This window comes from Rattus norvegicus, chromosome 2 (genome assembly GCF_021556685.1).
Source record: "Rattus norvegicus strain SHRSP/BbbUtx chromosome 2, alternate assembly SHRSP_T2T, whole genome shotgun sequence".
Classification (NCBI taxonomy): Eukaryota; Metazoa; Chordata; class Mammalia; order Rodentia; family Muridae; genus Rattus; species Rattus norvegicus.
Genome location: NC_141535.1, coordinates 96,031,885 through 96,056,866, shown reverse-complemented (window position 1 = coordinate 96,056,866; position 24,982 = coordinate 96,031,885). Strand labels below are relative to the sequence as shown.

The 24,982-nt window shown below is 36.7% G+C and overlaps 1 pseudogene; it reads right to left on the bottom strand.

Moving 5' to 3' along the window:
• Window positions 1–984: 984 nt before the first annotated feature.
• Window positions 985–15,949, bottom strand: Tex2-ps1 (testis expressed 2, pseudogene 1; annotated as a pseudogene).
• Window positions 15,950–24,982: the final 9,033 nt, after the last annotated feature.

Genomic DNA, 24,982 nt, shown 5'->3' with positions numbered 1-24,982 from the left:
CCCAAAGCCCTGCTCCAAACTCTCTTCAGGTCAGGCAGCCTCTCTTCTCTATCAGAGAGATAAGAAAGAGCAAAGACTGCTCTGGAGAAGGCATATAGAGCTTGTCATTGATCAACTAAGCCAAAAACCATTCTGTTTTGTCCATAGGAAGGACCAAAATCAAAGTGAAGCTGCTTTGTGTCCATATCTTTCTTCAAACCTAAGTTTACCTTAGTCTGACAATTTCCTGACTGGGAGGTCTTGAACTCCCTGAGAGCATGTACGAAATTCTATATTAACAAACATTTTTTTCTAGGAAAAGTATCCACAAGTTTCTGCTTCTCAAAGGAATTGATGGCCCCAAAACAGCCTCTGACATAAGCTAATGATCACAGGTCTCTCAGTGAGGCCTTAGTGACCAAAGTTTTCTCCGTGGTTAGACCTTGAGCAGACCGAAGACTTGCTTCTTAGGAACCTCTACAGGTCTCTGGTTGGCAAGCATGTCCTTTAATCCTTAGGCATTCTAAACACTTTCAAGCAGGATTTGGAGTGTTCCTTCAGCAAAGCAAGAGCCCAACATAAAGTGGCATCTGGCCACAAACCAAGGTCAGTGGCAGACACATTTAACTGTCCGAACTGAGGGAAGGAGAGGAACCTGAAAAAGGGTCCTGTGTAGTTCAAATTTCCATGTGGCTTGGCCCACCTTGAAGCTAGGCTGAGTGTAAGCTCTCTCTAACTCAGACACAGATGAGCTACGGGAGCCCCTTTCTCCTAAACAAGCTAGGAAGGACCACCTAGAGAAGAAAAATGACATAGCAACAGTAGATAAAGCAAATGATACAACTGACTCAGTCTCTAGATACTTAGTCACAAATTAAGGTCAGTCTGTGATTCAGGTCAGATATGCCTGTGTGGTACACTTAGATCAAGGTGCATTTACACTTAAGGTCCAAGGGTACAGAAAGAACATACAGAAGTGAAGAGGTGGGGGTAATCAGAGGCCTCTCACATGAAAAATGATATCTTAATTTTGCTGAGTTTCATCTGGATTTTCTTTAACACTACATCAGGCCAGTATTTCTCACCTAAGAAGTCCCAAAATATTCCTCCAAGCAAAGCATTCCCCCAGGTTTCCTGTTCTTCCTCCTCAGAGGGGGGTCCTCTGGCAACTTCTCCCCAGCTCTAGAACTGCTTTCTGCACTCTGCACAGGGCTCCTGTGGGGGCTTCCGTCCTGAGGCACACACCTGCCCATGTACACACTGTAGTCTAGAAGCATCTTCTGTTGCACACTGTCCACTAGTTCCTTCTGCTTTGGCTGGAGCATCATCCCCTCCATGCCACCTATGCTGTTGCAGTGGCTATGGGTCAGGTGCGCAGAGGGACTGCTGTGTCTGCTGTGGGTGAGCAAAATTATTGATTTACTTCCAGAAACTACAAAGGGCTTCTTGAGGTCTGACTTCATCTTAGATGCCAGGATAAACCTACTGAACCACTCCTCTTTTTCTTGGCCAGTTCTCCTAAACAGATACAGTATCAGATCTCCATGGCTAGACTTTGTCCTCTCTTGAAACTGGGGTGGCTTCTTAAGGTCTTTGCTGCCAGCTCTTTCTCAGGAGGCGGCTTCTGAAGCTCACTAGCTCCCTTATCAGTCTGTGCCTTAAGTCATAAAGTCATCTTTATGGTCGGCAGACCAAGCTCAATCTAAATGGGGTACTTTTTATTCCAGATTTGTTTTCAAGCCAAGCTTTTAGGTCCAAGATAAATCCTGCAGTCTGAGAGGTCATAGATTTTTCTGGCTGATGTAGATGACCTCTGCCCTCCAGGATATGTTTTTGTTTGGTTTTGAAAGTCTTGAGGTTCCAAACTCAAGCCAGACAAAGACTGAGTGTGTCTAATTCGCATGGTAGATTCTGGATCAAAGTTGTAAATCTCATTCATCCATCCCTTTAGGATTTCGGGTTCTTTGATATCCTAGGATCTCCTGTTCCAGTGTCACACAGCTATGTGTGATTTGTGGTATTTATGAGCACTTGGCAGTGTAAAGAACCAAATCATACAAACTTCAGTCATGAACCCGAGGCGCAGGAAGGGCCCGCTCATGTAGTAGGGGCTGAGGTACGTGTAGACGCACATGATAAAGAAGACGAGGGTCTTCACAGGTAACTCCTGGTTCTCAGTGCCGGAGTCCTCTTTATCCTCGCTGTCCAGAGCCATGCCATCATTGGCAAGCACCTCTGGTTTAAGGGGGATATCGGGAGCGGGGCTTATTAAGTCTCCCCTCATCCTCAATCTCAAGCTCAATGTACTCAGTATACAGTTCACAGAACTCTTCACCCTCCTTGCTCACTAAAGCAGACAGAGAACATTTCTTAAGAACCAGAGAACTTGTCTTCAGACTGCTTGCCTGGGAACCCTTGGGCTGCCCTTCCTTTGAAGAGTCCTCGTTGGGTTTCGGGTGGTTACTCCTGGGGGTATTGGAGTCACTGCCACAATCATCCCCCTGAGTCACCCTCCTCCTCCTTGATGTTGTAGATAATGATTTCCAAGTGCCCGTTCAAGCTGGGCAGGTTGGAGAGTTCTGAAGCACAGGCTTTTAGCATGTGGCTACCACTTTCCTCCAGGATGATCTTGCTGAGGAGCTGGAAGGAATCATAGATGACTTCGGAAGTCGGTGCGCATTTGAAGTCAGGGGGCTTTTAGGACATGGTATCCAACTCCTGCTGGGAAATGTCTGTGGACAGGGACTTGACCAGAGTCTTCATCAAGTGCCTGTGTTGTGGGAGTTTGGGGGTATTCTTTTGGCTCCATCTTGGTTGACAGGGACTTCATTAGGCTCATGAAGGGCTTTGTGCTAGAGAGGGCATTGGACGAGGCACTGGATAATAGGACTGGAGACTTGGAAGGAGAAGACAGTGGAGATTAAGAACTGGTTTTCTTCTCAAAAAAGGATGACACACTGGGAGGACTAGCTAAAGGTCCAGATGAAGATGACACTGGCGACAAAGCCAGTGGAATTGGAATTACCCGCACTGCTGGAACAGAGGTCTCCAGCAGCTTTACAGTGTTCTCAGAGACAGGCAAAATGACAAGGGTCTCAGACACAGATAGGCCATCTGCCGGGCCTTTTGTCACAGCAGGGCCTGCAAGGTCATGGCCACTCTGGGGTTCAAGGCACAGGTCTTCCTTGGCTTCAAGCCCTATTACAATGATTTGATCATCTAGCCCCTCCTCCAGGTAGCCCAGGAACAACTCCTCCTCCTCCCCTTCTCCCTCCCCCTCCCCCTACCACTCCTCTTCTTCCTCCTCCCTGGATGCCAAAAAATGAATGGCTAATGGTATTGGAATGTTAGTTGTTTTCTTGGCATGAACCATTCAGTCTTGTCATTGGCAGCTTCACAAGGACTCACACTCCCGGATCTGCTGGCTGCCTCATCCTCCTGGGCCGGCTCCTATTCTCCAAGGTTTCCGCAGCTACAGCTACAGCTCCGGTTCTGGCTCTAGCTGGGGCCATCCTGTTACTCCTGTTTTCTTTTGTTTGTTTTTGTATATTTTTCTTTTGTTCGTTTTTGTATATGAGAGCAATGCCTACATACCTCTATGGCACGTGGTCTTTCTCTGTGCTGTATCTTCTTATTGTGACATAGTGTCTGTCAAAGTTGACCAAGCTGAACTTTAACTAACTCTGTAGCACAAATAAGTCTTGAACCTGTGATTCTCCTGACTTAGCCTCCTGAGTAGCAGAAGTGACAGGTCTACAATACTAGTCCCATCTAAGCCTTTTTTCCATTTAATTTAGCTCAAACACTTGTTATGGCAATAAACATTAACTACAATAATAAGAACTAGATAATATCATCAAATGTAGATATATGCATATATACATATATATTATATATATAAAACATTACTAGTAGATATAGATATTTAAAACTATTTTGTAAAAGTTAAGATAATTCAGAATAATAAATCTTGTTTTGTTTTCAAATAAAACTAATTGCCCCAAATGGAAAGATAGGCTTTTTATTGCTAATGACCAAAGCTGAGGTTTAGGCATTCCTATAGATTCCACCACAGTGATATGTATTTCAAATCACTTCCCAATAACTGGGCTCTTTAAAGAATGTATTGTATAGAAAAATACTACTAGTTAACAGGAAAACAGTGCTTATAAGATAAGAACATTTGTGGTTACATGCATTAGGCCTGCTTTAAAGGGAGTGGATGAATCGATGAATGAATGAATAAATAAATAAAATGAAATGAAAGAAAAGCAACCTAGACAGCATGCTCTAAGGATATGGTTACTAGTAGAATGACAGCTCTTGTCTGGATAGCTCCATACCGGGGAGTATATGGAAAGAAAAGATCAGAATCACTAAGTTTCTAGTTCATGCTTTTAAGGAGGATGTGATACCGGGAAGGTTAGGGTAGATCTGGGAGGAGTTACAGGGAAGAGCAGAGGTGAATATGATAAAAAGCATATTGTCTGAGATTTTCAAAAAATTAATAAAAATGTTGCTAATTACATTTTAGAGTAGGAACCAAAGTAAAAAACCGTGTAGACAAAGAAAAGAAAATGCAAAAGAAACTTGTAGTAAACCAACTAACTTCTCTTCTAAAATTTGTTAAGAAAAAGAAGTCTGGAAATTACTATTTGTCTTTTTGGTTTCATATTTCAGAGAAATGATACTATAATAAGAAATGTTTTTTGTCAGCTATCAAAAATGCATGCCCAGTACACATAACATAGTCTTCTAAGAATTGGTAGATACCTAAGATGGGAGACAGACAGACAGATAGATGTTGATAGAGATACATAGAAAATGTGCATATAGAATATATAGACTATAGAAGAAAGATATCCTCTAATATATGCTGGGATTCTCTGAAACACAGTTACTAATAACAAATTTTCCTGGGAATAAAAGCCATTGTGATTTGTGATACATCAAAACATTTTTATGCATTAATATTGACAGTTATATCTTCCTGTGCTTTAACTTTATTCACAGGAGTATGTTCTATGATATGTATATTGTGGTAATTGTAATATGTATAAATATTTGGTAATATATAAGACATAGTGAGTTAGGCTTCTAATTTTAGTACTCAGAAAGTTAATGCAGGAAATCAAATTTTGGTGCTAAGCTGGACTATAGTAATTTTAAGGGTGCCTAAGATACTCCATGTCATGAATAGGGCTAATGAGGAAAGTGACAAGATGGAGGAAGGGGAGGGAAGGGGAGGGAAGGGAAGGGGAGGGAAGGGAAGGGGAGGGGAGGGAAGGGAAGGGAAGGGAAGGGGAGGGAAGGGGAGGGAAGGGAAGGGAAGGGGAGGGAAGGGAAGGGAAGGGAAGGGGAGCGAAGGGAAGGGAGAAAAGAAGGAAGGAAGGAAGGAGGGAAGGAAGGAAGGAGGAATAACACTATTTTCTGGAAAGAGACCAAGAGTAAACAAAAAAACAACTATCTCAATATAATTTATTCCAATGCATTTTACAATCCTGTTCTATCAAACACATTCACAGCACTATTATATCTGCTACATTATTATAATTTTCACTTACTACTCAATTTTCTTAACAACTATATCTGTCATAGTTTTATTGAGCTGCATTGCTTAAAATCACCTCTCCAATGTGTTGAGGTCACATGAGGGTCATACTGAGTTCTGATCTTGACATTCAAAGTGTTAATCAGGCTTTCCAATGAAAGAACTGTAAATTACTAAGTTCACAGACATTCCTATCATCCAAGCCATTGATGAAAATAATAAATAGCCTATGGCCCACAACTGACCTTTACATAATAAAATTTCTGTCTATCTTGGTGACAAATAATAATTAATAACTCGGTTGATTCTACCTATTTTGCTTCCAACAACAGGATATATGGTGCTAATACAATACTCTAAATTTCTGAATGAATCAAATTACTAATTTTCTTAAAATCTCAATATTGAATATATAATTTCAAATTATTGATGAAAATTATTGTCATGGATGGATGCTTCTTGGTAAAATAAATCAATCATGGCAGCAATAGAACATTAATTTTTATTTGATATTTTATGTATTTACATTTCAAATGTTATCTCCTTTTCGTGTTTCCTCTCTGGAAACCTCCTGTCCCATCTCCCTTTCCCCTGCTTCTGTGAAGGTGCTCCACCTCCCACCTACCCACTCCCTCCTGACTGCCCCAGCATTCCCCCACACTGGGGCATTGAGCCTTCACAGGACCAAGGGCCTCTCCACCTACTGATGCCCAACAAGGCCATCCTCTGCTACATAAATGGCTGGAGCCAACCAATGGTTGACTGCGAGCATCTGACTCTCTGAGCCTCTCAGGAGACAACTATAACAGGCTTCTGTCAGCAAGCACTTCTGGGCATCTGCCATACTGTCTGTTTGGTGTCTGTACATGGGATAGATCCCCAGGTAAGGCAGTCTCTAGATGGTCTTTACTTCAGCCTCTACCCAACACTTTGTCCCTGCTCTACCATCTAGACCACCATTATTGTTTGGTTTGTCTGGAAGCCTGTGTATCTACAGAAGGGTACTTTTATCCCTTCTCACCTTCTTTCCTCTGTTTTGCTCTCATTTTTTATGTTCTTAAAGAGCTGGTAGTTTCTTGTCTTAATCTGAGTATTTTCAATCTTTGCTCTAATATTATAACGTGTCCAATTTAATCTTTGCATATATAAAATTGCTTTGAACCTTCAGTTGATTTTAATGTTAACACACCTGTACATGTTATTTTGTTAAGAATATAATTCCAATAAACACCTTGAAAATGTATTGAGAGAATAAATGTCCCGCTTACTGACATCTGCTGGATTACTTCCATTGTATGTTTAAACCAGTTGACTTACTTTGCCACACTTTTTTCTGCGCATAAGAATAAGAATTTAATTTCTATCCATTATCTACTGTTTTTATACACTCCTGATTTTCCAGAGTTAAATCATTCCTTTGTTTTTCTCTGCAATACTTAAGCTCCAGGAAGCCCAAGAAATTTGAACCTTGTATTTTCCTACTGTTTTATTTCTACCTGTTCTTACCTACTTCTTAATTAGTATTACTGTTTTCTACTATTTGGGTATTGAATGTCAGTTAGCAATTTACTGAGTGTGTCTGATCTAGTATAGGTCATTTTGTGTTTATTTTCTATTTTTCTGAACATTATAGAATAGGCCAAATCCTGAATACACCATTCTGGGAAGCTTAAAATTTTTAGCATTGTTTCATGTATGAAAATGGCTGAAGCCACAGTCCAGTGGTTGTTCTCACACTGAGTTATATGGGATAATTCCTGTTTGTCATTCACTGAACAAAAAGTGTTCATCTATATGTTCTTGAGAGAATTTTAAGAAGATATAAAACTGGAATTTATGCAGCTATACATACCCAGTACTCTGAAAGATTATTTTTATCTTCCAGAAAAATTTTGCTTGTCACAGAACATCAGCACCTTAGTAACAGCTCAGTTCTCATACATAATAATAATAACAATAATAGTGATAATATTTAATCACCTCACAGAGATTTTATGTTTCCCTTTTAAAATCAAATACGACTTCTCTTTAAATACTATATTACATATCTCTCCTCCATACTTTGTTTACAAGATGGACAGTTTAGCTCTGTTCATTAACTTTTTATTTGTTGGTACATTTTAGTTCCTGTGACTGTATAAAGAAAGAAGATGAATTTATATCATATGTAAGATCTAGCCTACTGGCTTGATGCCGCAAATTTCTCCATTTTTCAAAGAATGAATTTAAATGTTATGAATGTATGAGTCTTTTAATTAGCATGCTGTTCATCTCTCTTAATACAGCACTGTTAAATGAGAATAAAGCTCTCACCCATGCTTAGCACACTGTACAAGCATGCAGCGGTTGATCTCCCACCTGCTCATCAATGCTTCATACTTTACACTTCGCTGATTGTCTGCTTCCCGTTTTTCAAGTCGCTTCAGTTTTACTTCAGTAAGGATTGTCCCCAGAGATTCTCCTACCTTAATGTGTTCAATTGTCAGTAATTTAATAAGCTTCGGGATAATACAGTCATTTGTTTTCACATAAATTTACCTTCAATGAACAAGATTTCATTCTGTATCACCAGAATATTATTACAGTAGTTAATTTACTGGTGTTATATCTACTAATGAGCCCAGCAGCAATTACCATGTAGGGCTTTTATTTCATATTTCTACAACTGACAGCAAAAGTAATAATGGTGTAAGAAGCCATTTTCAGCACACACAGCAGTCTTGATTTTTCCCTGAAATGTGGGAGAAGGTCCTTCACACTCTATTTGTCCCTTGGGCTTTAAAGTTTTCATTTTGTTGGCTAGAAGACAGATAAAGAGGATTATGGATAGAACTGAGCCTGCTCTCTGCTAATCTCCAACTTGAATTCTTTCAAGGGTTGCAAAATATGATTCAAGTATTTCACAAGCCGTTATAACCTGAGCTAGACTTTGTCGTCTGTCTGGTATATGTGCCATTATGGGTGGATTTGGGACTGACATTTTTCTATCTCTGATCTCAGCTGTACAAATATTTGTTTACAGTGACTATCATCATAGCACACAGGCAGGTTCTACTCTGATGTACAGATAGAATAGGAGCAGACTCCAACTTTGAGGGAGCAAGGAGGTAAAATCCCAGTGAAACAAGATTATGTGTTCTTTCCACACACACAAAGGCAAAGATCTAGAACACACACAGAGGGACAAACAGACACACACACACACACACACACACACACACACACACACACACAGAATGAGAGAGAGGTGGTTTTGATCACAAACATACACTTTACATTTACAGCCATGTAGATGAGTTTATACTTGTGATTTCATTCCCTAATATATGAAACATGTTACAAGCTTTCATTCTTGGCATTTAAATTGATTAAAAAATATGTCTCTAAGCTTACCATCTTCCTAGTGTTAGTTTCTGTAAAACTGCCTTAAGGCAAGAAATAGTTTAAATAGCATTTTAAAAATATATTGTCAGATGGGTTAATATTATTGAAAATAGCTGATCATTTCATCAAAATCAGGATAAATTGGCACAAGAGTTACTCTTTGTCAGGAATTTATTTCTCAATATATTCTACAAGTCTGTAATTTTGATGAGAGAATTGACCACTCCAAATTATTAACTTTTAGGAATGATAAAATTGCCACATATGCAATGTGAAGTGGAAAGCAGGATTTCAAGGCTCTAATTTATTGCAGATGAAGAATGAGTTGCTAGTGTCCACTACTAGAATTGCACTTTTAGAAGGTCTGCTTTTTCAAAGACTCAGAAGTTGAGTTCTAAGTTCTGGTGAGCACATGCTCTTTTCATCTACAGGAAAAACATTTGAAAAGTTGCTTGTTGAAAAGCCCCTGAGCTGTGTCACAAGGGTGAATCTATTTGGTCTCTGTTCTTAAAGTAGGAGGCAGAAACCATCAAATCTCTGCCTATATTGAGCAAGAAAAGGTGATTTTTGTGTGCAGTCATCTAATAAGTTTCAATATACTAAGTTGCATAATTATTTTAATAAATAAGAATTCTCTGCTTTTATTCTAATGATCTTGAAAATGAAATTTTAGTCATCTCAGGCAGTTTTCAACAAACAGCGTAAAAGATTGATAACATGGCATACAATTCATTTCTGTTGTTTGCACTGCTGAAATATACTTTTTTTAATTATTGAGAAAATAAAGGCGTCAACATATAATAAAAGAGAGTAATAAGAGTCCTCACATAACTGGAATATCTTTATAATCAGTATAATTAGAAATATATTTCTGTCAAGAAATAATATTTGAAGCTTTACCTAGTATAAATACTTAGTATTAAGGAGGAGTTATCTGGGACACATGAGCATGGAGAGGAGGGGCATCAATAAGTGATTTATAATAGGTAGAAGTCTGGCGTATTGCTGAGATTGAATAGTATAAACTGGTTGAATACCCCTATCTTTAACAACTGGAAATGATGGAAGCATTCTAAGCTAGATTTCAGATGTTAGACCTAAGCCTGGAAATGGCAATGAGCATTGGAAGACGCTTAATAATAATGACAAACTCTAAAAGCCAGTGGCACACAGTGTACATATAATTCAGGGAAATATTGGTATTAAAACTAGAACTGACTGCTAATCCATAAAAAAACAAATTCCATTTCCTCAGTTTTACTACGGAAATAAATTTCTTATGGGTGAAACATGTGAAAATGTTAAGTACTGCAATTACTGGGAGAAATTTTTATAAATGCTTCATTTAAAAATCATGTAAATACAATTTGCTATAATTTAATACAAGCCCCACCAGTTAGGAGGGGTATTCATATGTCTAGTCTTAGAATTAGAACCCAGTTCTCCTAAACTAAATTATATTTCAGTTACACCTGTAATATTGACAAAACACCTCAAAAGAATTAAGTTGTTTTTTAACTATATTCTACAATAAAACTTAAACAGAAAAATATTTAAATGTACATTATAGTTTCACATGTAAAATAAAATATAAATGTTGTAAATATAAATAAAATATAACACTTAAAAAGATACAGTACATTTGGAAAAATGCATCAGATAATATACTCAGTAGATCAAAAACTAAGTACCATAAATGATTTTTATATGCTTTTCAGTGAAAGGAACGTATTCATAACTTAAAGAGGCATGGATGGTAGAAATATGAACAGAATTGAATAATAGGTAATAGTAGGTAGTGTCTACTAATTTACTTTGTTCTCTCTGGTTATATATAAATAGTTATTTAAGTTTAAAATACCAAACACTGTCTTCAATGGTACTAAGATCAAGCTCATAGTCATTGTATTGATTTCCATTTTAAAAAAATGTCTAAACTTTTTGGCATAATACAACTAAATGGTACTCAGTTAAAATATTTATCATTAGAACAGAAATTATCTGAACCTGTGAAACAAAGCATCAAAAAATAAAACAAAATTATTTTACATTTAGGTTGTAGTTGGTCATCACGATAGAAGAAGTCGTGTAATAATTAACATTCTTTTATCCTTCTTTGAAAAGCAGGCTTCAAACTAAAAGGGCAGATAAGCTTAAAATACTGTCTACTTTGACATGTCATATAAAGACTTTCCCACAAACAATAAATCCTATATGAAATTATGAGACTTTTCAAATACTTTCTGAAGGTTTGGATTGCAAAAATTTAGCTGACTGCTCACTTAAATTTTAGCACTTTCTCTGAACTTCAGTAGATAAAACAATGTCCTTTATGCCAAGGTAAATTTATGCATAGGGACTGTTTGAGTACCTCAGTGTGAGTTTGGTTACAGCATTGTGCTCTGGTGCACTAATCTTTAAATACTGAGAGAGCATGTAATAATTGCCAGGCACTCTGTTATATGCTGGTGATACAAATCAAAAATTTACCATCTTCTCTTAAAACCTACATCAGATGGATAACATATATTCTGACAAATACAGGCAGGACATTGGAGATGATGTAATGGGAACATTTCCTCTTCTATGCAATGAATTTGATCATCCCTGATGTAGCATTTTATCACCTAAAAAGACATGTCTTAGTTTGCTTTCTCTTTTCATGATAAAACATGGTCCAAAAGCAATCTTAAGGAAGAAAAGGTTTATTTCATTTTACACTTTGTAGTTCATCATCCAGAGACAACAAGGGAGAAGCTGGAAGCAGAATTTCAAGCCCTTGGGGGTAACAACATATGGTAGCTTGCTCTCTGTAACTTGCATTCTTATACGACCATTACAAACCACCCTGGGATGGCACTGGCTACAGTGAACTTGGCACTCCCCCATTAAGAAAATGAAACACAGACATATCCATAGGCCAATGGGATGAAGAAAATGCCTTACTTGAAGTCCCCTCTTCCTGGGCATGTGAAGTTGTCAACCCAGAATAGTCATCAAAGCATGTATATGATCATTAGGTAAGTGGGAAAGATAAGGTAATAAGATAGAATTTCCTCAAAAGGTATAGCAAGTATGAAAAATTGAAATGTCTGTAATAGGTGTTTTTGCTGATTCTATGACCTACTTTCTATGTATTTTAAAGTGGGTAAATTGTCTTCAGTTCCCAAATCTAGGTGAAGTTTCCTCAGCAAACACAATTTAAGCCAAGGCATCGTTGCCATGTCACTTCCTCATATTTCTGAAATTAAAAATAAATAAATAAGTAAATAAATAAAATACCAATAGATGCCTAGGTGCCTAAGAAGACATAGTTTTTGAAGTTGGAAGGTCTGTTTCACTTTTAAATTAAGTTATGCAGTACCATTTCCACCAAGGATTGGTAGATTCCAGCACGATAAGGTCCGGGGGAATGGAAGGACCTAGGTAATGTAAGTTGTCCTATTTGATAAAACTCATGAGAACCATGTCTGAGGGTCTATCTACTGAAAAACCTGAAGATAGAGTATCAATTTTAAATGGTAAATAAGCTCATCATTACCATTGTTTTGCAAGATTTTCCTAGATTGCACAATCCAGATATTAAGCATATTTGCTGTTGTAAATATATACTCCAGTATTACACTGGAATAGCTCTCAGGGGCTGAAAGCCCTGAAACCATAAAAATTATGTCCTCCAATCTTCCAGTCTAAATAGTCTATGGGTAATATTTAGTAAACACAAATAAGTACACCTATACTCTCAGGATTTAATGAATTCTGGGAGCAGAAATAGCCTAACCAGGGAAAGAATGCTAAAAGGATTTTATTGCTATTCTTGCTGGAGAATGACAGCATTGCATAGAAAATTCACAATTAAAATATTAATTAACTTGTTTACTAAATATTCAGAAAATCCCTTATTGTAGCTATGTCCAAGATTTCTAGTTTTTAACCTGTTGATTAAATTTAGTGACCCAGAAAGCAGATTATTCCTCTAGTACTATTGCCTCTGAAGGAAGAGAGAAGAAATAACACTAGTAACACTTAAAAATATATTGATTTCTTTCTATAGCCGTCAGGAAAATATATTTTACACACTGACATAGTACACGCATGTCCATTTATAGACAGATACATTTACACAGAACTAAAAAATGTGTTTCACACTGGAGAGCTGATTTTTACTCTCAATAGTGAATACTAACTTTGATTCGGCTTGACTTTTACACCTATTATATCCAAAGCATTAAACATTGTGCCGTGATCCTCTGAGTGCTTACAAGGATGAAGTGGATATCATAGGACCAAAACACACACCTATGCTTTAAAAATAACTAACAAAAGGTTGGGGATTTAGCTCAGTGGTAGAGCACTTGCCTAGGAAGCGCAAGGCCCTGGGTTCGGTCCCCAGCTCCGAAAAAAAAAAAAAAAAGAACCAAAAAAAAAATAACTAACAAAGCAGAATTTAGAGATTATTCTTGTCGTGTTTATAAAACGTTTTGTTTTCTAATAATAAAATGTGTTTTATGCTAGGCCAAACACTAAAAGTTTGCTTTGCTTTAGGGATGGTTCCTTATTATTTTCCTGGGTTTTCTCCAATGGGTGTGGCTCTTTATAGCTCCTATATAGAGTATGTGCATCCTTAAATTCAATGATAAGAGCAGTGTGTGTTCCAAATTGCTAACACACTTCACATTGATTCTAGCAAGCACAAGTTCATTTACCAAATGGCAGCTGATGAACTCACAGAGTAAGTATGTTGGCTTAAAAACAAACCTCACATCTCCCTGAAGAATAACTCCTTTCACTAAGTTCTTTCTCCATTTGTTAATTGTGGGGTGGGAAGCAAGTTATATATCTCTTATTCTTTTCTACTTGTTCATGTTACCAGAAATTCCTTTAAGGAGATTACAAAATGGGAAAGATGTTTGTGGAGGCACATAAAGTGAAACCAAAGGGACATAAAATAACACAATGTCAACTGCATAAATATAATGGTAAGTTTATAAATATTTTCAGGGGCCAGAGAGTTAGATCACTGGGTAAAGATGATTGCCATACAAGTCTGGTGACCTGACTTTGATCCCTGGTGCCCACTTAAAGAAGAGGAAAGGAGTAAACTGACTCTACAATGTTGTCCTCTGATTTTCACATGCATGTTCACAAATAACCATCACACACATATGTGCATGTATGTGTATACTGACACATGCACACAAAATAAATTTTAAAAATCTTTGTGCACAAAAAGTAAAAATTACATCTGATCAGTAAGACAAAAAAGTTTCATTGAAATATGAAATAGTTAGCTATAAACATAGCAATCATGGGAATTTCAGGAAAAATATTAATAATTTTTCCCTATCTGTAGGCTATCATTTTGTTCTAATGATGGTGTCCTTTGACTTATAGAAGCTTGTAAGTTTCAGGAGGTCACATTTATTAATTCTTGATCTTAGTGCTGAGCCACTGGTGTTCTCTTCAGGAAGTTGTCTTTTGTACTGAAGAGTTTCAGGCTATTCTATTATGTTTACTGTATCTTGCTTTACATTGAGATCTTTGGACCATTTGGACTTGAATTTGTGCAGGGTGATAAATATGGATCTATTTGCATTCTTCTACACTCAGACATCCATGTAGACCAGCATCATTTGTTGAAGATGCTCTCCCTTTTCCATTGTATGATTTTGATTTCTTTGTCAAATATCAAATGTCCAGAGGTGTATGGGTTTATTTCTGGGCCTCTGATTTTGTTCCATTGATCAACCTGGTTCTGTATAAATATCATGCCATTTTTATCATTCTTCCTCTGTAGAATAGTTTGAAGTCCGGGGTGGTGATTAATCCCTAAGTTCTTTGGATTGTTCAGGATTGTTTTAGCAATCCTGGGTTTTTTTGATTTTCCATATGAATTTGAGAATTGTTTTCTAAAGATCTGTAAAGAATTGTGCTGGAATTTTGATGGGGATTACCCGGAATCTGTAGATTACTCTTGGGAAGGTGGACAGCAATTTTATACATTGTAGCTGTGAAAAATAAAATGAAATATATTGTGTGTTTTATTTTGTGGTAATGAAGCATTTTCATAAGAAAGCTTAACATAAAAAGATAAATTTTTTAAAAGTTTGCTATCTCAAACCCTTTACATTTCTTTTAATACATAAAGAAATATGTGGGTGGAGAGTGAAGGAAGGAGAGAGACGAGAGTATATGAAAGATTTTTGAGAGAGTCCAGCAGCCATTCCTGTCACCTCCTGTCTCAATTGGGTGATAATCAATATCTCAGTGCTAGAGCTGAAATTGAGGTGAGAAGTCATTGAATCAGGGTTTACTCTAGGCAGTCTATTCGTTTGCAGTGAACCTTCTCATTTATAAGCATAGCAAAAGAAAGCAATCTGAACAATTTAGCTTAGGGAAGACTTCTGAATTTGGTGACTAAACTCTGGAAAACTACTATTTCCTTACACATGGCAGAGTAGAGTAGTTCCACCATGAATCAAATACTAGTCCAAAAAGAAAAGAAGAAGAAAGAAAGAGAAAAGAAAAAGAAAAAAAGAAAGAAAAAGAAAGGAGAGCAATAAAGCCTAGAATCCAAAGGCAGAGGGAAGTGGGTGGCAAGCAAAGTCAGAGCTCAAACATGAGTCAGACACACACACACACACACACACACACACACACACACATCTTTTGTCTCATGTAAATAAATTAATAGCGTCTGTAGTCCAGAGCCATTTTACTCAATGTGTAATTCACAAAGGAAAACATTCTGAGTTACACAGACACATGGGTAAATGTGGTGAGGGTTTTAGGAAAGCCTGCACTTTGCATGGAAATTAAATATAGGCTCTGGGAAAGTCCTTACTGAGCAAACATGGGCGGCCTCCATGGTGAGCATATGGAATTCATTCCATCTTCTGTAAACTGCACAGGACTTGCTTTCTGCCTCATCTCTCATGCACCCAGTCAGCACCAGGGATGTGTGGATGTCACCCAGGCTTTCAGCATATCCCCAGCTTTACACATCAAACTGTCAAAGGCCAGCAGCATGTCCATGTCAATGGGCGTGTAACAGGCAGAACATCAGGAAATCTAGAAGAAGCAGTACAAAGGGGAGGAGCTCCATGTGTAGAGAGTGGTTACTGAACCTACTTGAAGACCTCCCTTGGCTCCCTCAGCAAGAGCTTCTGAGACAGAGAATGTCACTGTGCCTCTTCTCCTTTCAGTAGCCTGAGGAGAGTGTTTCCCATTATTGCTGCTTCATGGGAATGCCAGTAAAGATATTTTAGGCTTTCGTTTAAAATATTTTTGTAAATTTATGCTTTAAAAGTAAATGTATTGGGGTTTATAAACTTAAGATATCTAATTAAAACAGAATTCTTGTTGAAGCCATTAAATAAGAATCCTGAAAAGAATAAATTATCCATTTGAAAAGAACTGAGATAAGTATTTCTAAACATATTGCCTCCAACAGGGTTAACTACTTTAAACACATTATTTTTCCCAGCTTAAAAAAAAAGAAAAGAAAAAAAGAAACCTAGAAATCTTGGAAGGAGTAATAATACTAGACACAACCGAATCCCCAAATTAACACAAAACCAGTAATTACTAAAGTGTGGTAAGTCTCTGCTGAGCTCAACCTCGCATCCCACCCACAAATTAGTTTCCTTTTGATGAATTCAGTACAAGGGCCAAAACTGCATTCCCTTTGGGGCAATGTGAAGGTACAACATTTCCAAAGAACAGTGTGTGTTTATGTAACCCAACCCATTCTTATAAATAACATTCTCACCACAAAAGCATATTGCTCCATAGATATGTCAACTCAGCGGTCTTTACCAAAGTCATACAAGTACTCAAAAGAAAAGGCATGGTACCTACTTCAACACTGTGTCAAAGACGTTACCAAAGCTTAGCAATAATGGCATAAAGCACAGAAGTAGGAGACATGATGTGTTGACTAAAGCCTTGATCACTATGTGCTGAACTTTTATCTGGGTTCAATATGGATATGTGACTTGAAACAACCCAATTAACCTAAATGCATTCTTTCTTCATCTAGCACATGGAATTAATAATCAAGCTTGCATGCATTCATTGTGTAACACATGAAATGTTCACATGATATTAATATTTGTGTGAAGCCATGACACCCTCTTGGCTCTTGCCTATTGAGCATTCTAAATGACTCTTGTTTGAAAGGGGATACATGGGAGATTTCACAATAAAAAAGACAGGATCTGAATTTGCCATTGTTCTCTGATAGAGAGTACATATAGTGTGAAGGCACTTTTTAATAGATTTACAATCAGTGTTATGACTGTTTTTAATTGTATTTCTACTGTGTGTGCAAGCCTAAGAAGTGAATGTTTAATGCATGAATATAAAAACAAATTACAAATTTGGTTCTTCTTAAAACGTGTGTCAAGCTTAAGCTTGTAGAATGTAAAAAGGGAGAGTTACTATTTGTATTAAGGGAAATCCGGAGCCAGATGTGAAAAATGCTAATGTAAAGTCTACTATAGACAAGTGCAGATAGGCCATATTACTTTGTCTAAAAAGAAAAAGGTTGATGTTCAACTGCGTTTCTTTCTAAAGCATGGCCTACACTTATATTCTAGTTGATCATTGTGAGTCTGTTTGTGAGACAAATGGACTGCTACCATTCTCACCTCTTATGATCAAGCAATGTTGATGGGACCATGACAAGGATACCATGCTAACAAAATCTCTATGGTGCAGAAATCCGGAGAGCATTGTGACAGATAGTTATATGAGTTAAACAGAAATCAGAGATAGAAAAGCAATAAATATGGTATCCTGGAGAATGTTTGATGTTAAAAAATGAAATATCCTCAAGACAATAAAACACAATTATTTAAAATGTGCAGCTGGCCACTCAGTAGGTAAAATCCTAACAACCTGAATATGAGGCCCAGAATCTACAGCTGAAAGAGAGGAACAACTCAATAAGTGTTCCGCTGATCTCCAGGATGGAACACACACACACACACACACACACACACACACACACACAGAGAGAGAGAGAGAGAGAGAGAGAGAGACAGAGACAGAGACAGAGACAGAGACAGATAAAGAGAGAGAGAGTTACTGAATAAAGCCAAAAACATCATATTTTTAAAGAAAAATTAAATTTAAACTAATGGAGGACTTAGAGGCTTCATCAGACTTTTATTCCCTGAAACCTTTGGATTAGGAAGTGTGGAATTATAGAACCAGCACTTAATAACATTTATAGCAGAAGGTTAATAAAGCTTTTTCGGAAGACTTTCTGATGATTAGGAAAGATATAGATAGAAATAATTATTATTTACATAATAAGAATTACTTATGAATCATTAAAGATAAAAATAGCTGAAAGTTTAAGTGTTAGAGACATGCCACAATCGTTTAGCTGTTAGTCACAGCATTACACATCATTCTTCAGAAGTCAAGAGTCATTTCCTTCTAACTCCACTGTGCATGAGTCTCTAGAATGATCCAATCATTCTTCAGGAAGTGAGGTTCATCTCCTTCAATCTCAGCCTCACGTGGGTCTCTTCTATATTTATCTCCTCTATTTGTACCTATAAAATATGCTTCAAACATATTTTTATTTTTTTCAGTTTAGCTCATAGAAGTCATGAATAGCAGAGGTGACAATAAAATTTTTGTTAATGATCCTAAATGTCAAAATCTTCTCCATTAACATTCTCAGTACATCAGCATTATCCTGAGTAAGATAACTTCGAAGTGTCCAAAATTAGAGAGTTCAAATATATGTGTTATAATATATCTTGTTATCCTAGTAATAGATAGAACTTCTAAACATGGATAGTGAGGGACAACAGGTGTCTTTTTAATGCTTAAACTTGCCAATGTATGTCCAAGTAGTAATGCAAATGCAAGGTCTAAATGAAATGAGCAATGATGTGTATCTAGCAGAGAGAACAGAAATATGGATATGAGAAAATAAGAACCCTCATAGTCTAGTTGAGGTAAAGAATCATTAACTTATTTAGAAGCCCATTGGAAATAACTAATAATAATAAGCTGCTAATAATGCTCAAGGGATTATAGGAATTCTTCTGTAAGTGAAGATGAATAAAGGTTATTCTGGGTCATTATCCCCTACTAATATTTATCTGAGAGATAAACATCCTCTTTGACCAAAGAGAACATTCCACATCTTATAGATTTAAGATGGTGGACAATTATTGTTTATAGAGGTTTTATTTTTTACTTCTCCCCTCTTTCCCTCTTCTCTCTTGTATCTCCTCCCGCTTCCTCAGGTGCTTGCTTCTTCCTTCTTTCTTCTCTCTAAATAAAATAATCAATCAGTGCTACATTCACACTTCAAATGATGAATGGTCTTGAAATTGCAAAATATGTGGTCCTTTCATTCATTAAACTACTTGCAAATACAAAAGTGACATGGTGTTTCTAAACTAGTAGCACAAAAATCTTGGAATATTATAATGTTGAGCAGATTAGTAGAAAATGATCACAAAAACAAGACATTTCAAAACACAAAGAACTGCCAAAATTCTGCCAAGCTCCAAGAACTTGAAATATATATATATATATATATATATATATATATATATATATATATATACACACACATATATTTCTCATTTTACTGGCTAATTTTTCATCACCATAAAATAATTATTTTCCAACGAGACTTCATTATACCTGTGTAGGAGTCATGTTCATAAATACCATCTAGCACACATTCACTTCATGTAATGTCACATTCACTGATAGTTCTGTCTTTCATAGCATAAAATAGAAAACGTAATTGTCTTCCTGAATTTAAGGTCATCAAAATGATATTAAGTATAATAAACTTGTTTAAAATAGGAAATACTCTAAGATATGGAGTAGGGCAAAGCATTTATTTATTCTTTTGACTTCATCATTTTTCTCTTACTATCTGACAAGAATCCATTCCATAATTTACTTAATTAAATGTAATGTGCTAATGTTTTTGTGTGTGTGTGAGTGTTTGTGCGTGTGTGTGTATGTGTGAGTGTTTGTGCGTGTGTGTGTATGTGTGTGTGTGAGTGTGTGTGTGTGTGTGTTTTCCATGTATGGAACAAAGCATCCCTTCTGCAATACATGCAATTTGTAAGAATGAAATAAGTGCCTGAAAAAGACTTAACCATCACCACAAAATAAAAGCATTGTATCTAATTATGTACAGAACCCACTAAACTAAAAGCAGCCCTTGCAAAACAAACCATTCTCTTAAGCAATCAGTGCTAATTGCAAAGGCAACAAACATTTAAACCCCAGATGAAGAAGCCACAGACTGTCCGCAAAACCCCATATGAAATCTGCCACATATTGCAGAACAAGAAGAAACCATTTGGTGGTGTTAAAAGGTGATTTCTCCAAGATGTACTAAGAGACTCTGAGAACATTCACATGCATGAACTTTAGACATCAGTCATCATTTTATTGGCACAGTAATGCATTCTCCACAGGGTGGGGTATAAGATACATCTTTATTTAATTATGAAAATAATGTAATCATTAGGAAATTATGAGTATTATTCAAAATGCATACTATAAAATAATACAAATAGGATTGACAAGAAATTTGCTACAATTTAGAATTTAAGATGTATTTATATGTGACTTATTTGAAACTATCTGCTCTAAATCTCATGAGACAAATATCCCAGAAGACCCCAAACAATATGCATTTTAACAGATAATACCATGTGTTAGAAAGACCATATTCTATTCATGGGGTATTATGTAATAATATAGGAAGGACTTCAATGCAAACTAATTGAGAAATGTGAATAAGGAGGCAAGGCCATCAATATTTGGATTTAAAGCAATTATTTCCTTAAAAGCATTAAATATTAGAAACTAAAAGTCCTGGTTATTACTAAAATTATTATAAGTTGGTACTTTCAATACATTCATAACATTAATAGTTTTGAAAAATTAACAGCATTTTAATTTGCTGAGTCTCCTTAATTTTTTAGCTCTGGCTGATTATTCAATATAATTTTAATGTAAAACATATGGTCTTGGTTAGGATACTGTTACTGTGGCAGAATACAATGACAAAAATGAACTTGGGGAGGGAAGAATTTATTTGGTGTACCCAACCACATCACTGTTCATCACTGAAAGAAGTCAGGATAGGAACACAAGCAGGGCAGGAACCTGGGGGGCAGGAGCTAATGCAGGGACCATGGAGGAGTGTTCATCCTGACTTCCTCCTCATACCTCCTCAGCCTGCTTTCTAGTAGATCCTAGGACCACCAGCATATGGATGCCCCCACCCACAGTAGGATAAGCCATCCTACATAAATCAGTAATTAAGAAAATGTGATGGAAGTTTGTTCACAGCCCAGTGTTATGGCACTGTTTCTTAATTGAGGTCTTTTCAGCTCTTATAGTTGGAACTTTGGTTACATTTACAAAAAACTAGTCACAGCTTTTGTTGTTGTTTGTTTGTTTGTTTTTATAATACTCATGTGTTGTCTTCATAGAGTCCACAATTTCTCCATTATTCAACAAATATTTTTAGGAGTCTCTAAAGAGCTTCTCTTATTGTTGAATAGCATAAGCCCAAAGGCTGGTGTACTTTATAAAAGTTTGATTCTTAGTTCCTATTGCAATACGGAATGAATAAAACTTTAACAGCTTCTCCTAGAAGGGGAGAAAGGAAAAAAATCTCTCTCTCTCTCTCTCTCTCTCTCTCTCTATCTATCTATCTATCTATCTTGTGTGCATGTGTGCTTGGACATCTGTGTGTGTGTGTGTGTGTGTGTGTGTGTGTGTGTGTGTGTGTGTGTGTGTCTTCCCCTCCTGGACTCCATGAAGCAAGAAACCTATACTGCCATGTTGTTAAAGCATGATGTTTTGTGTTTCCACAAGTCTAAGCAACCTGGCTTAAACACGTTCTGACAGTAATCTCTAGGGTCTGCACAAAATAAACATCCAACATATTCAGTTGATTGTCTTGGGTGTTTTTGTGAGGAAAATGAATAAATAGCACAGTTTTCAAGGGGAGGGATGTTAAGAATATAGTGACGGGATTTAGAACTGATAGTGTCAAGTTAACAATGTGAATGTAGCATCACCTAGGAGACATAGGTTATGTGGGGTTTATAGAGAAGATTAACTGAGATGTGGAAGTACTAGAGAGTAGCCCTGAGTGTGTGTGTGATACCACAGTGGGTTGTGATGCCAGACTCAAGGAGAAGAGGGAAAGAAGAAAGGAAAGAGCAGACATTCAACTCTCCCTACTACTAGACTTTGAGTGTGACATGCTCTCCACTCTTGAGGCCTAGCTAAAGCCATCTGTGGCCATGCCTTCCAGGTTCAGGCAGACTTACTGAGCTGATAGACCCTTCTGTCCACAAATGCATTTCGTCATATGTTTTGTCACAGCTGTGACCTCATTAAAACAGAACAATTAGTCAAGATTTTGCTGTGACCAGTTGATTACGCAGTTTGTAGGCCTTTGCAAATTCTTTGAATTTAATTTACATTTTATTTTATATGTATATATGTGTGTATTTGTTGGTTTATTTGTGTTTGCTAATTTTTTTTGTTTTTCTCTTTTTTGAATAATATGAATTTGATGTTGTGGGCAAGAGAAATCTTTAAGTGTCATAAGTAAGACATACTTGTCCATTGTGCTGGAACCCTCCTTAAGGAAAGAAGGCTAAGAGAAAACCAACCCTGGAGACTCAGCTCAGGAATGTTCAGAAAAAAAGAAGTTCCCTCTTGGAAACTGAGCTAAAGGCCATTCATATTAAAATCTGTGAAAAAAATAGTATCTTCAGACCATATTCTGGAAATTAAAGTGAGTTAGAATCTAAAAGTAATGGTCTAAATTTAGCAGAGTGAATTTGAGGATGGCAAAAGAGCCAAGTTTCAACACCTTACTTTCGCAACTTTTTGCTGTGTATTGAGAAGGAATAGAAGGAAAAGGCTGGAGAGATGGCTTAGAGGGTAAGTTCACCAGCTATTCTTTCAGAGAACACAGGTCTGATCTCCAGCACTTCGTGACAACTAACAACCATCTGAAATAATGGGTTCTGAGGATTCAACATCTCTTCTGCTTCACCAGGAACCAGCCGTACACACAAGCATGTAGTAAAGCAATCATGCATAGCAAATACAGATAAATAAATCTTCAAAACTAAAGCTCATATAGACTTGCCAATATAAGTGAAAATAGTAAAAAGGGGAACATGTCATTTGAACCTTAACACAGAGAGATCAAAAAGTACATCTGTGGTAAGACCTGAGTAAAAAGAGCAACTATTGGTCGGAAAATCAAAGGCACTTAAGAAGATTGCTGGAAATCTCAAAATTCTACCATCCTTGGTTGTAGGAGTTCCCACACTGCTGAAATGAATCCAGAGATTGGTGTAGTTCCAGGAATCTTTTGGATAGTAAATGTTCACAGCACTGTTCCTAGTTGAAGGAGAAATGGGACCATTTTCATGAATAACACTAACTCATTTTCTTTGTCTTTGGGTCTGGACATTTGTTCTATCCGTCCATGAATTCAGCATCTACTATGCAGCTTTCACTCTCTCTCTCTCTGAACCCTGGGATAGACAAGGAAGAGAAGCAAAGCTGTGATCCACAAAGAGCTCTAAGTCAGCCAGGACAGTGCTGCAAAACTGATTCTATAATATCTCCTTACAACACACTTCAGTTTCTTTAAGTAAGATAGAGAAGTCACTGGGTACTTTATCGTTGTGTTTACTTCCTTATTGATGGTGGCACTTGGTGCTATTAAATGTTCCGTACTAACAGTATTTACAGGAGTTTGGCTGAATCTTTACTTTTAATGGTAAAGGTTGAAGTAAACATTTCTAATGAAAAATAAAATTGACATTGTTGGGAGTGTAAATTATCAATATAGTTTTTAAAGCTGCAAAAAAAAAAGGAGTTCCAACTTTATTTTTTTTACACAGCAGTAATTCCTACATGATTTAGTACCTGTTTAAATAAACATTGGGACAAGTAGAGGTTTCCTATATAGGTGCATATTTTGTGAGATAGAAGTGAATAGGTTGAATAGACCAGGGATTCCTAGAACTAAAAGTGGTAATCCATAAGCACTCCAATCTGTTGCTCAGTCATCTCATAGGATATTTATATTTATCAATACCTCCCACTTTGTATAGTCTGAAACAAAAGAGATATTTACTGTAAAAGAAGAACATACATCTTAATATTTTGAATTACATGGCAATCAGTTTAATAAAATGGATTTTTTGTTAGAAATATTTTGATAAGTACTTTACAAGGACTGAGGGAAGAGATTTCTTTAGATGTTTCAAATGTCCATCAGTGTTTTTATATTTACAATGTTTACATAAATAGTAACACAACCAGAAAATAACAGTTTTCTATATGTAGACAATGATGACCATACAGATCCATATTCTTTTGGATGTTCAACATGGACTAGGAAATATGCAAAGAAATAAAAGGAAGATTAAGACTTAATAACAGTTGCATGTGAATAGCAAGTATGTGGCTCTTGCATAGCTAGTTGTTCTGAAAACCTGGGAGAAGAGAAAAGGTGTAGTGGTATAAAGGGAAGATTAAAAGGGGAAGAACTAGGAAGGGGAAGGGAAAAGTAGGCCATGGGAGAGAATGGGATGGGATGCAGAAGGCAGAGCATAGAAGGGAGAGATGGACAAATTTCCATCTTCTGAGATTTTCTTTGATTTCTTTCTTCAGACACTTTAATTTCCCTCTCAAAATATGATATGAATATGTCAAAGTTTTGTAGCACTTCACTAACATTATAATCTCACCAGTTAAACATATGCAAAGGAGTGTGATTGTGTTAATCTTTTAGACCCCTGACAAAATTACATCTATTTTCTCACATTTATTACTTTGATACAATTTTGAAATACCCTTCTTAGAATCAGGAACAAAAATATTCATAGAAGGATATATGGAGACAAAGTTTGGAGCAGTGACTGAAGGAATGACCATTCAGAGCCCGCCCTACCTGGGGATCCAGCCCATATACTTACAGCCACTAAACCAGACAATATTCCTGATTCCAAGAAGTACATA